Below are 13,272 nucleotides of genomic sequence, written 5' to 3'. Positions count from 1 at the left end.
GGGGGACCTCCCTTGGGAGATCAATCCCCTGTCCTGCTCTTTGCTCTGTGAAAAAGATCCACCTACGACCTCGGGTCCTCAGACCCACCTGCCCAGAAAATGGCACTTTCGATTGCTCCATCCTATAAGACCTAAATAATTCTTGTCATAAAATGGGCAAACAGTCTGAGGTGCCTGATGTCCAGGCATGCTTTTACACAGTGTTCCCTCCCTACTCTCTGTTCCCAGTGCGACTCATCCCAAATCCTCCTTCTTTCCCTCCCACCTGTTCTCTCAGTCCCAACCCCAAGTGTCACTGAGTCTTTCTAATCTTTCTTTTCTACAGACCCATCTGACCTCTCCCCTCCTCCCCAGGCTGCCCCTCACCAGGCCTAGCCAGGTCCCAGTTCTTCCTCAGCCTCTACTCCCCAACTCTATAATCCTTTTATCACCTCCCCTCCTCACACCGGGTCCAGCTTATAGTTTCATTCCGCGACTAGCCCTCCCCCACCTGCCCAGAAATTTCCTCTTAAAAAGGTGGCTGACGCTAAAGGCATAGTCAAGGTTAATGCTCCTTTTTCTTTATCCGATCTCTCCCAAATCAGTTAGTGGTTAGGCTGTTTCACCAAATATGAAAAAATCCAGCCCAGTTCATGGCTCGTTTGGCAGCAACCCTGAGACGCTTTACAGCCCTAGACCCTAAAAGGTCAAAAGGCCGTCTTATTCTCAATATACATTTTATTACCCAATCCGCTCCTGACATTAAATAAAACTCCAAAAATTGAATTCCGGCCCTCAAACCCCACAACAGGACTTAATTAACCTCACCTTCAAGGTGTACAATAATAGAATAGAGGCAGCCAAGTAGCAATGTATTTCTGAGTTGCAATTCCTTGCCTCCACTATGAGACAAATCCCAGCCACATCTCCAGCACACAAGAACTCCAAATGCCCGAACCGCAGCTGCCAGAGGTTCCTCCAGAACCTCCTCCCCTAGGAGCTTGCTACAAGGGCTGGAAATCTGTCCACTGGGCCAAGGAATGCCCACAGCCTGGGATTCTGCCTAAACCGTGTTCCATCTGTGCAGGACCCCACTGAAAATCAGACTGTTCAACTCACCTGGCAGCCACTCCCACAGCCCCTGGAACTCTGGCCCAAGGCTCTCTGACTGATTCCTTCCCAGATCTTCTCGGCTTAGCAGCTGAAGACTGACACTGCCTGATTGCCTCGGAAGCCTACAGGACCAGCACAGATGCTCTAGGTAACTCTCACAGTGGAGGGTAAGTCCATCCCCTTCTTAGTCAATACGGAGACTACCCACTCCACATTACCTTCTTTTCAAGGGCCTGTTTCCCTTGCCTCCATAACTGTTGTAGGTACTGACGGCCAGGCTTCTAAACCTCTTAAAACTCCCCAACTCTGGTGCCAATTTAGAAAACATTCTTTTATGCACTCTTTTTTTTAATTATCCCCACCTGCCCAGTTCCCTTATTAGGCCAAGACATTTTAACTAAATAATCTGCTTCCCTGACTATTCCTGGACTACAGCCACATCTCATTGCCACCCTTCTCCCCAACCCAAAGCCTCCTTTGTATCTTCCTTTCATATCCCCCCACCTTAACCCACAAGTATGGGACACCTCTACTCCTTCCCTGGCAACCGATCACATGCCCATTACCATCCCATTAAGACCTAATCACCCTTACCCTGCTCAATGCCAATATCCTATTCCACAGCATGCTTTAAAAGGATTAAATCCTGTTATCACTTGCCTACTACAGCATGGGCTTCTAAAACCTATAAACTCCCCTTACAATTCCCCCATTTCACCTGTCCTAAAACCAGACAAGGCTTACAGGTTAGTTCAAGATCTGTGCCTTATCAACCACATTGTTTTGCCTATCCACCCCATGGTGCCAAACCCATATACTCTCCTATCCTCAATACATCCCTCCACAATCCATTATTCTGTTCTAGATCTCAAACATGCTTTCTTTACTATTCCTTTGCACTCTTCATCCCAGCCTCTCTTTGCTTTCACTTCGACTGACCCTGACACCCATCAGGCTCAGCAAATTACCTGGGCTGTACTGCCGCAAGCCTTCACAGACAGCCCCCATTACTTCAGTCAAGCCCAAATTTCTTCCTCAGCTGTTACCTATCTCGGCATAATGCTCATAAAAACACACGTGCTCTCCCTGCTGATCGTGTCCAGCTCATTTCCCAAACCTCAATCCCTTCTACAAAACAACAACGACTTTCCTTCCTAGGCATGGTTAGTGTGGTCAGAATTCTTACACGAGAGCTGGGACTGCACCCTGTAGCCTTTCTGTCCAAACAACTTGACCTTACTGTTTAAGCCTAGCCCTCATGTCTGCGTGCAGCCGCTGCCACTGCTTTAATACTTTTAGAGGCCCTAAAAATCACAAACTATGCTCAACTCACTCTCTACATTTCTCATAACTTCCGAAATCTATTTTATTCCTCACACCTGACGCATATACTTTCTGCTCCCGAGCTCCTTCAGCTATATTCACTCTTTGTTAAGTCTCCCACAATTACCACTGTTCGTGGCACAAACTTCAATCTAGCCTCCCACATTGTTCTGGATACCACACCTGACCCTCATGACTGCAACTCTCTGATCCACCTGATGTTCACCCCATTTCCCCACATTTCCTTCTTCCCTGTTTCTCACCCTGATCACACTTGGTTTATTGATGGCAGTTCCACCAGGCCTAATTGTCAGCAAAGGCAGGCTATGCAATAGTATCTTCCACATCTCTTATTGAGGCTACCGCTCTGTCCCCCTCCACTACCTCTCAGCAAGCCGAATTAGTTGCCTTAAGCCCTCACTTTTGCAAAAGGACTACGTGTCAATATTTATACTGACTCTAAATATGCCTTTCATATTCTGCACCACCGTGCTGTTACATAGGCTGAAAGAGGTTTCCTCACTATGTAAGGGTCCTCCATCATTAATGCCTCTTTAATAAAAACTCTGCTCAAGGCCGCTTTACTTCCAAAGGAAGCTGGAGTCATTCACTGCAAAGGCCATCAAAAGGCGTCAGATCCCATTGCTCTAGGCAACGCTTATGCTGATAAGGTAGCTAGACAAGCAGCTAGCTTTCCAACTTATGTCCCTCACAGCCAGTTTTTCTCCTTCATATCAGTCACTCTCACCTACTCCCCTGCTGAAATTTCCACCTATCAATCTCTTCCCACACAAGACAAATGGTTCTTAGACCAAGGAAAATATCTCCTTCCAGTCTCACAGGCCCATTCGATTCTGTCGTCATTTCATAACCTCTTCCATGTAGGCTGTAAGCCGCTAGGCCATCTCTTAGAACCTCTCATTTCCTTCCCATCCTGGAAATCTATCCTCAAGGAAATCACTTCTCAGTGTTCCATTTGCTATTCTACTACCCCTCAGGGACTGTTCAGGCCTCCTCCCTTTCCTACACATCAAGCTCAAGGATTTGCCCCTGCCCAGGACTGGCAAATTGACTTCACTCGCATGCCCTGAGTCAGAAAACTAAAATACTTCTTAGTCTAGGTAGACACTTTCACTGGATAGGTAGAGGCCTTTCCTACAAGGTCTAAGAAGGCCACCGCTATCATTTCTTCCCTTCTGTCAGACATAATTCCTCGGTTTGGCCTTCCCACCTCTATACAGTCTGACAGCAAACCGGCCTTTATTAGTCAAATCAGCCAAGCAATTTTTCAGGCTGTTAGTATCCAATGTAATCTTTATATCCCTTACGGCCCTCAGTCTTCAGGGAAAGTAGAATGGACTAAAGGTCTTTTAAAAACACACCTCACCAAGCTCAGCCACCAACTTAAAGAGGACTGGACAATACTTTTGCCACTTTCCCTTCTCGGAATTCAGGCCTGTCCTTGGAATGCTACAAAGTACAGCCCATTTGAGCTCCTGTATAGACGTTCCTTTTTATTAAGCCCCAGTCTCATTCCAGACACCAGACCAACTTGGACTGTGCCCCCAAAAACTTGTCATCCCTACTATCTTCTGTCTAGTCATACTCCTATTCACCATTCTCAACTACTCATACATGCCCTGCTCTTGTTTACACTGCCAGTTTACACTGTTCTCCAAGCCAGCACAGCTGGTATCTCCTGGTGCTATCCCCAAACTGCCACTCTTAACTCTTGAAGTAAATAAATAATCTTTGCTGGCAGGACTATGCTGAACCTCCTTAGGCACTCTCTAATTAGATGTCCTAGGTCCTCCCAATTCTTAGACCTTTAATATCTGTTTTTCTCCTTCTCTTATTCCGTTTAGTTTTTCAATTCATACAAAACCGTATCCAGGCCATCACCAATAATTCTAAATGACAAATGTTTCTTCTAACAACCCCACAATATCACCCCTTACCACAAAATCTTCCTTCAGCTTAATCTCTCCCACTCTAGGTTCCCACACCACCCCTAATCCCGCTCGAAGCAGCCCTGAGAAACATCGCCCATTATCTCTCCATACCACCCCCAAAAATTTTCACTGTCCCAACACTTTACCACTATTTTGATTTATTTTTCTTATTAATATAAGAAGACAAGAATGTCAGGCCTCTGAGCCCAAGCTAAGCCATCATATCCCCTGTGACCTGCACGTACACATCCAGATGGCCGGTTCCTGCCTTAACTGATGACATTCCACCATAAAAGAAATGAAAATGACCTGTTCCTGCCTTAATTGATGACATTATCTTGTGAAATTCCTTCTCCTGGCTCATCCTGGCTCACAAGCTCCCCTACTGAGCACCTTGTGACCCCCACTCCTGCCTACCAGAGAACAACCCCCCTTTTTCCTTTACCTACCCAAATCCTATAAAGGGCCCCACCCCTATCTCCCTTCACTGACTCTTTTCAGACTCAGCCCACCTGCACCCAGGTGAAATAAACAGCCCTGTTGCTCACACAAAGCCTGTTTGGTGGTCTCTTCACACGGACACACATGAAAATACTAATGCTGATACTGCTTTATTTCTTTGTTTATTTTTGATACAGGGTCTTGATTTGTTGCCCAGGCTGGAGTGCAATGGCTTGATCATAGCTCACTGCAACCTTGAACTACTGGACTCAAGGGATCCTCCTGCTTCAGACTCCTGAGTAGCTGGGAATACAGGTGCACATCACCACACCCAGCTAATTTTTTAAAAAAAATTATTTTTGTAGAGTTGGAGGTCTCGCTTTGTTGCTTAGGCTGGTCTTGAACTCCTGGCATCAAGTAATCCTCCCATCTTGGCCCTCACTTGCCACTGCGCCCAGTCTGATGCTGCTTTTGCTGTTGGATTTATGACTACAATATTACACTACCTTCCACATACTCTATTCAAGCTTCACCACATCCTTTGTTTGGACCTGATTTCACTATAGAAGCCAACATATTCATTAGATTTTACATGACTGTTATTCACAAATACCAGAAGGTATCACGCATAGGGTCATTGTTTCCCCAGACCTTGTGCCCCAAAGCAATAATTCTACCAAGAACAGACAGGATATCTAACTCCCCCAGCCTCCAGCCAGAACATAATAGGACAATGTGTAAGGGAGAAAACCAACCTAATGATTTCTTTTATTGTTGTGTAGCTCCTGGGGTCCTCATCGATATAAGCCCACTCCAGCAGGGCCTGATAAACTTAGCAGAGTGAGATAGCAGAAACGTTCCATTTATTTTGCTCCAGCAGAAAGGATTAAACATAACAGTAACAAAAGCTTTTTGTAAATGTTCAAAATGAATTTTAGCTTTTCATAAACGTCATATAGGGTAGAGTCAAGAGTTTTAAAATTCACTCAGACCCTTTATACACAGCAAGCCAAATCACTGCCCAGTGAGCAAGCTGCAGGTGGTAGATTTCCAGGGACTTGCAATGATTGGTGAATCCTCAGCAGGGGAACTAGAAGTAGGGAGCAGTTTATCACTCAGACAAAATTAACCACCTCCACCCACCGCCAAGTGCAGACAGTCTAAAAGTCATAGACCAAATGACCCTCTAAGGTGGTCCATCCCATGATAAGTAACAAATTAGATTACTTATGCAGCTTTATAGTTTTCAGGTCACCTTTGAATATGTTAGCCTCTGACTTTAACACATTTGTTGATTATTTAACTGTGTTCTAATTTTTTATCTTCACAACAATCCTATTTCACAGATGAGGAAACGGAGGCAGACTTAAAAACATACTTAAGTAAAACAGCTGATATGGCCAGAATTCATTGTCTGTGTCACTTTTACAGAAGATCCAGAATGCAAGTTCAATGAACATTTTTGTTACGTTCACCTTGTATCTCCAGTGTCTAGGACACTCACTAGCACATGAAATGAATTCAGTAAATATATTTTGGGTACATAAGTGACTCCATCTACTAGATAATTCTCTTTCAAATTCTATTCATAAATTAAAGAAAGCTTATCATTACATCTAGAGCCTGCAAGGGAAAAAAAATGCAACATTGCTTAAAATAATTGCTTTTTTATTCTAAGTGTTTTAAGTGCAAACATTTCCCACAGGTAAGAAGACAGCATTGTAAAAACTATGTATGTAGTTACACATTCATTTTAAAGAGACCTTTTATCTGTTCTTCTTGCTCACACATCTTTATAATAATTCTCATAATGGAAAACCACAGAAGTTCCATGGCAACAGGGCCTATGCTTTGTCAAGATGAGACACGCAGGTTTCATCATTTTGTGATTTGATTTACCCAGGAAGCAAGGAAGAGGAACTGAAGGAAGAGATAAAAAAGAAAACAAAGGAAAATAATCATTATCTCAGTGAATCATCAATATTTTCTAGGTGGATGCATCCATGGAGTTAATAAGTTGGTAGGCAGTCTAATATATCTCCTACTCTCCCACTGCCTACCATGGTTAATTTACTGTCCTCCTTAGTATTTCCGCAAACACACCTAGATACTGCCTTCATCCCTGACAACTTCTAATGCCACCCACAAACAGTGCCATGATTTACCCCATTTAACACATGAATGAACACCTGCAGTGTCCTTTGACTTCTCTCTCTGAGCTCCCCTTACTCCCTTCCTGTCTCTGATCACTCCTCCTTTCCCCCTAAATTCCTCCATCCTCCAAGGTTCCATCTCAGCTCTCTATCTGGGCACTCAGAACCTGCCCTGTGATATTATGCCTTGTCACAGCATCAGTACTCTCCCTTTGGAAATCTTGATCTCCAGGACTAGCTCTATTAAGGGCCATAACATCTTCCAAAAGGGATGGTAGATCAGAGCTCAAATGCCACAGAAATGGGGACAAGGGGAAGAACTGAGATAAGGCCACTTGCTGTGGGATTTAGGAGGTCATAGGTGATGTGCAGGAGTGCAGGTTTATGAAGTGTCTCGATAAGCTATATTAGGAAGCTATGTATTGTCTGTCCAGCCGAAAAAGAAAATAAAAACTGGCCTACCCTCTAATCTTTCCCCATTTTGACATTACCCTTCTTATCCAACCTTTCTTCTTCAACTACTCACGAACACAGGATCTCAGTCGATCTCATACTTTGCTTCTTACCTTCCCTGCTACTGTTAATTACATTTCATCCATTCCCAGAGGCTTAGCTCACATTTTACTCTGTCTGCTGGCAATCGTTTGGATCCCTCTGAATTACTGAATTCAGTGCATCATACTGAACTACTTCTCCTTAGTACGTCCTAGGCTATTTCCCTTTTCTTGTGAACTGAACCTAATTCAATTTGAAAATGTACAATTCTTAAAACAGGTAATATTTATAGGTAACCCTAATCTCTAAAAGTGTGATGTGTGTGAGAGTTACCTTCTCCCCCTACAATCTCTCTACTGGACTATAATAAAAGCAAGTATCTGACCAAATTCTGTTACATGCTTTTTTTTTTTTTTTTTTTTTTTTTGAGATGAAGTCTCCCTCTGCCTCTCAGGCTGGAGTGAGGTGATGAAATCTCAGCTCGCTGCAACCTCTGCCTCCCAGCCTCAAGCAATTCTCATGTCTCAGCCTCCCAAGTAGCTGGGACTACAGGCGTGCACTACCATGCCCAGCTAATTTTTGTATTTTTAGTAGAGATGTATCTTAGTTGCCCAGGCTGGTCTTGAGCTCCTGAGCTCTGGTGATCCACCTGCTGAGGCCTCCCAAAGTGCTACAAGTACAGGCGTGAGCCACTGCACCAGCCATGGATATGCTTACTAAACAAGTATTTATTAGCAAGCAGGCACACAAGTGTTCATACAATCTGCTTGCAAACTCCATGAACTCCCATTCTCTGTGCTCTTAGTGTTCCGATTACCACCATACGTAAAATGTTTAATTGAGAAAAAAAATGATAATATTCTAGAGGATGGATTCTGTTTCCTTCAGTTGACATCAGGAACCAGAATCCTCTGACTCAATTGCTGGGTCCAGGGGAGGATTAAATCTTGGATGCCATCCCTACTGGCCTCATTAGATTCTTATATTTTGTTGATGTAAGGGTAGAAGAGTGAGGAGTGTTGCAAAGTTATGTTAACCAATTCATACATTTGAATACCTTGAATTTCACAGATAAGAACTCATTTCTTATATTTGGTGTGTTTTTAAGCAAAGTATCACATGTAAATTGACATTGTTTGTTTAACAAACACTTGTATAACATCTACTATGTGGCAGATACTAATCTAAACACTGTGCACATATTAACACATTTAAACCTCATAGCAGCCTATAAAGTAGGCACTTATATCATCCCCATTCTACAGATGCAGGAACTGGCATGCAGATAAGTTAAGTTACTGAGATGTTTTAACTAGTAAATAGCAGAGCCAGGATTTGAATTGAGGCAGTCTGATTCCAGGGTTCACGGTCTTCACAAGTTCCCTGATCACGGAAGTGTCTGTAAAAGTTGCTTCTGGAATATTGGCTTCCTTATTAGAATGCTAGCTGGCCCAGTTGGAAAACTAGGACTATCTGGGTTGTGGCTTAACCTGACTAATAATGATAGCCATAATTTCCCACTCTTTATATTAAAGTATTTAAAGTAAATAACTAACACAACACTAATTAACTCTGTGCTTTATTAGTATTTCAGCAGAGAAGGATAGTTTTTACAACAGCGTACTCACTATTTAGACTTGTAGATCTCTAATTTTAACTTTTTTAATTTTTATTTTTCTCAAAACAGATTCTTGCTCTGTTGCCCAGGCTGGAGTACAATAGCATGATCATAGCTCACTGTGGCCTCAAACTCTTGGGCTCATGTGATCCTCCCACCTCAGCCTCCTGAGTACCTGGGACCACAGGCATGAACCATTGCACTCAGCTAGGCTTGCAGATCTTGATTCTTGAGCCCTTCTGAACTTTTCAATTTCCCATTTACATCACCACTGTCAGATGATGATGTAGCTTTTGCTTAAACATACCCATTTGAGGGTATTCACTCTCTTGGGGCTGCCATCATGTTGGTACTCATTTCTGACTGTTGGAAAGTTCCTTCTTGCATTAACCAAGAATTTTTTTTATAAACATCCACTGAATTGATCACAGTTCCATATGACAATTAAGGGGTCAAATTTATGGAAATAAGATATGCTTCACACAAGACAGTAACGAAGACATGATGTTTCCCCAGTGGTGCACGTGGCCCTCATGAAGAGTGTGGGTCACTGGGGAAAAGTTTATTGTGACAGGGGTAAAGACTCAGCAAGCCCATGAATATAGGAGTCAGAGAAGAGAGGTCATTAAGGACTGCTGAGCTCAGGGAGGGTTTTGGCAGAGGTGTTGCCAGACTGACTAGGTTCATAGAACACACAAAAAAAATTGGTGAATGAATTAATGATGGATGGATATTAATACTTGATGTCTAAACATGGTTTCATTTATCAGAATTCCTGATTCCTGCCTCTGATTGATCAAGATCCAGCTATGGAAACACCTCCAAAGAGGGAAATTGCCAATTTCTCACAGTTTGAGACAGAAACACAGATTGAGCAAGCCTTGAGTGATTGTTTCACGCTTCTGAATTTGCCTCCAATGAGCTGTTGATTTTGAATTGCAAGTTGCTGCTTGCTAAGTGGTTTATACTGATCAAGGTTTTTGTGTATGCCCATGCAAGGTATGAACAAGAACCTATAGATTTGTCCAAGTTTGAAAATCCAAGTCTTCACATTAAGAATAACAGAAAGAATATCACTAACAATAATCTTGGGCAGTCTTTCACAATTGTAAACATTCAGTCCTTTTAACCCAGATTCACACAGCATTCTTTATATGAATAGAGATTCACAGAAGTTGTGACATTTCTAAAATCAATATTTAGTGAATACCAAATCTGGTACCAGAGTCCAGGTATTTCAGACACTGGTTCAAACAGTAAACATAGAACCAAGAGTTAAAAAAAAAAAATGTTGCTCTGTATGCTTAGTATCTGTGCATTTCACTGTGTATAAATTGTACCTCAATAAAAATACACTTTGAGCCTGTTATAAAGGCCAATAGTAAATGGAAGAAGAATCTATAGAGTATCTTCACTCTGCTGGGCCCTGTGGTCATTGCGTTCTGTTCATCCTCTCACTGTCCTCTCCTAGAAGTCAAGGATCTGCAATTTACAGATAAAGAATGTAGGTCTTAGAGAGATAACTTGCCTTCATGGGAGACCTGAGATACTAAACCAAATGTTGATAACTCCAAAATCAGTGCTTTTTCTACATTATTAGTTTTTCCCAAAAATGTGCTATGGATACCCCTGGCAGTACATGTGATAATTTTTGGTGTACAAAGATAGACATTTTCTGTGTTAATTTAATGTGAATTTGGTTTGAATAAAACAGTTTTTAAGGGCATGATACAAAATAGCTTTAAAATTAAATGTATTGAAGTTTCTTAAATGTTCAATTTAAAAGAAAATGTACAATATTACCAACAATAATACAACTGGTTTGCAGATATGTTTCTATATGGTGCCATGGCAAAAATTTAAAAGGCAGCATCGGAATGTCTGAAATTTGAGAAACCTAGAGCTGCGTCATGCTGCCTCCTCACAATGCAATTAATGACTTGGTCAGCAGCTTAAATTGAGCCCCAAACTGTTATCCACAATACTTTCTATACCTGCAAAAAAAAAAAAAAAAAAAATTCCAGAGGAATGACATAAGCAAGATGGCAGAATAGAACATCTACGATCCTCATCTCCCATAGAAACATGGATCTGGCAACTATCCACAGACAAAAGTGCCTTTAAGGGAGCTTCAGAATCCAGATAGGAAGTTTCCACACACCAGTGGAGCCCAAAACTGAGAAAAGCCACTTTAAAAAGACAGGCCTGTGCCTTGTTAGTAGGCTTACTGACCACAGAGCCAGCTGCAGAACAGGAAGCAGCCCCATCCCCTGTGGTTGGGGCTCCAGCCCCACTGGTCCACCATCCTGCCACCAGCCCTGCCCATGTGTGGAAGCAGCAGGAGCCATGCCCATTCATGTTCCCAGTGGTAGGGCCCAACAACCACAGACTCAAATGCAGACCGAGAGCAGTTTTATGATCCAGCTCCAGCCCCACTCAACCACAGTCTCAGAGGCAGTTTGTTTGAGACCTTACAAGGTCTGATTTTCCTGCTAAAATCAGTCTGTAAAGATTAAAAGAAATGGCTCCTCCTTCAAAAGCACCAACACCAATGCAAGTCCACAAGGATCAAGAAGAATTAGATAAACATGACACCACCAAGGGAAACTAATAAATCTCTATTCAACTCTAAAGAAACAGAGATCCATGAACTGTCTGACAAATAACTCAAACATCTTAAAGAAGCTCAATAACTGCAAACACATCAGCACATGAGCACTGTTAAACACCTGAAATGATGATGAATAAATGGATGGATGGTGCCAGAAATTGTCTTGAAAAGGAAGAGAAGAATAAGAAATAAAATAAAAGCACAACATGTTGCAAAATGGTCCCTGAAACACCAAAGAGTGAAATTCTAGCTGCCAAGAGGGAGCAACAGAGAGTTGCTTCCAGGGCTCCGAAAGTCAGCAAGATAGCTCCTTAGTGCTTTCGAGCCAGGATTATAGCCTAGATCAAAAACTCTGCAGTGGATGGTGCTTTTGGACCTAAAGGACCTAAGAAGATCACGCTATTAGCCAAAAATGGGTGCAGAAGTGGAGGTATATAAGAGTTCTCTATCACCTACAGATTAAATCCAGGCCTTTTAGAAAGGCAGACAATTTCCTTAATACCAAGACCCCACCCACCGTTTAGGCATCAGCTCCTACCTATTTCCACTCTGGTAATGAGGAATTTGCATGTAGTTCTTCACACACACGACGTCATGTCATCTCTCAGCAAATGTGCCCCTGCTGATCTCTTACCTTACAATGGCCTCTCTACCTTTGCTTAACTGTCTAGCCTCCCCTTCCAAATTTTAGCTCAGATATTATTTCCTCTCAGAAGTCTTGAAATCTTTCTGATCCCTTTTTGTTGGGGGAGAGGGGTTTAAGCGTCCACCTCTACACACCCACTGATCCTCGTGCTGAATATCAGTGCTGCCTGCTGCCCTATGACCCAGTCTGGGAAACCTCTGCCCTGGGCTCTGAACTACGCAGGGCCATGATCCTCCACTTCAGGGAGAATTCTCGGGGCCAAGTAAAATGCCCCCCAGGGCTCTATTTATCCCTTTCAGATTAAGCTCTAGGTTCCCTGGACCCAGAATTTTCTGTCCAAATGGCTCAGAATTCACTTCCAAAGCCTCAGGGTATGCATGCCTAGGCTGAGGGGTAGCCAAAGCCACCTGTTTGTGTCCATGTGGATGCATTCTGAATATTCAGGCTGAGTATTCGCAGGTGTGCTTGTGAGGCCCCTTACAGTGTGGAAGCAGCCAGAAAAGGAAAGAGAGGAAGTCAGGCTACAGGTCAGCAACTGGTTTTACCTTCACTGCTATGTTTCTGTGTAGAACTCCAAGGGGTTCCATAATTCTAAATTCACATTTGGCCGAACAGGTATCTTTATCAATGCAGGAGGATATAACATATCTTATTTAGCAATGGTCTGCTAGCCTGATTTATCAATGCCAAATCTCTAGATACATATGACATATGGGCTTCATCTTTGCCCTAGGCCCTGAAAATGTTAGGGGTGGGCCTGTCATGTTAACATCTATCTGAGCACTGACCAACACTTATTGAAATGTTCTTGCTTACAAGAACCCTCATCTACTAGGACATAACCATCTAAACGACAAGGAACATTTTTCTGTCCCCAGGGTCTAGCCCTGTACCTAATGAATAATAGATTCCTAACATCTACCAGCAAATATGTATTTAAC

The sequence above is a fragment of the Symphalangus syndactylus genome, chromosome 4 (assembly GCF_028878055.3).
Source record: "Symphalangus syndactylus isolate Jambi chromosome 4, NHGRI_mSymSyn1-v2.1_pri, whole genome shotgun sequence".
Classification (NCBI taxonomy): Eukaryota; Metazoa; Chordata; class Mammalia; order Primates; family Hylobatidae; genus Symphalangus; species Symphalangus syndactylus.
This window is presented reverse-complemented; position numbering follows the sequence as displayed.